Source organism: Mustela lutreola, chromosome 3 (genome assembly GCF_030435805.1).
Source record: "Mustela lutreola isolate mMusLut2 chromosome 3, mMusLut2.pri, whole genome shotgun sequence".
Classification (NCBI taxonomy): domain Eukaryota; kingdom Metazoa; phylum Chordata; class Mammalia; order Carnivora; family Mustelidae; genus Mustela; species Mustela lutreola.
Window position 1 is genome coordinate 13480358 of NC_081292.1, and position 1229 is coordinate 13481586.

The 1229-nt window shown below is 41.2% G+C and overlaps 1 non-coding gene across 1 annotated transcript; it reads left to right on the plus strand.

The window, feature by feature from the left end:
* The first annotated feature begins 891 nt into the window (after window positions 1-891).
* Window positions 892-1001, plus strand: LOC131828346 (U6 spliceosomal RNA). Its single transcript, XR_009352364.1, has one exon. It is a non-coding gene; the product is annotated as a U6 spliceosomal RNA (small nuclear RNA).
* Window positions 1002-1229: the final 228 nt, after the last annotated feature.

Here is a 1229-nt window from a genome sequence, read left to right on the forward strand (position 1 = left end):
TTCCACTTTCATAGAAGGTGGTGGTGCCAGGGGCTGATGCATGCTCTGACTGCTGACTTGAAACACGCTTTGATGAATTAGTGCAACCCGGCCAGCCATTTACTTTAAATTTTACCCTTGATTCTTTCTCTAGCAAACAATTAAGGAGCAGCAGTAGCTTCCTGCAGGGGAGACCAATGCCTTCTGTCCTCTGCGGAAACAGCTTTGGCATTCTTCCAAAAGATGAATGGTATGGACCAGGAGCTCCAGTTTCCCTCAGCTTTCAGGCATCCAAATAAGCAAACACTTAAATGCATACAATACAATAAAATAAATTCAAATCACAAACAAGGAAACCAGTCTAGGTTACCAGCAAGTCCTATGACTTGACTTGGGGGCTGGGAAATGCATCCTTGAACTTAGCAATGCAGTAAGCCAAAGAGCACGGAGAGGTCATCTGAAGAACTGGGCCCAGTGACAAGGCACCCTGTCTTCCTTCTCACTGGGTGAGTTGCACATACTAACCTCAAAAGCTCCTGAGTAAGAGGAAAATGTCTCTTTAACAGTATTAAGGGACAATTTATTATGTGTATCCTTCCAGGGAAGCACAATGTCAGTGCAGGCCCATTGCATTTGCATTATTTCCAGACAACAGCAGCAGCAGAAAAGGACACTGATTTATTTCAGAGCAAGCACAGGTGAATTTAATGTCTGTTGGGACTGAGCCAGGGAAGACTTAACCCACTCTGGGCTCTCAAGTGCTTGAGGGGGGACAGCAGGTTTTTGGAAGGGTCTCATAGGCCTCTGGCTAAATTCAGCTTCCTTAATCCCATGTTTCTCAATCACCTGGTCAGACAAGCTCTTGCAGAGAAAAGGGGATGGAAAAAGTCTTGTTTAGGAATAGAAAATCTGGTGCTGGCTTCTCTGGCAGCACATATACTAAAAATTGAAATGATGCAGAGTAAATTAGCATGGCCTCTACTCAAGGATGACACAAAATTTGTGAGGCATTACATATTTCTTATGTGGAATTAAAACAAAAACAAAAACAAAATAAAGGAAAGCAAGCAAGCAAGCAAGTAAGAGAGAAATAGAAAATCTGTTTTTATGCCCTAACCAACTAATTTCTTTCTCAGTGACCTGGACAAATAATTCAGTCCTTTTATTTTTATTCTTTAATTTTTAAAAAAATAATCTAGTCCTTTTAAGACCCAGGTATTTCTTTGTAAAGATGTCTAAGAATAATCCAC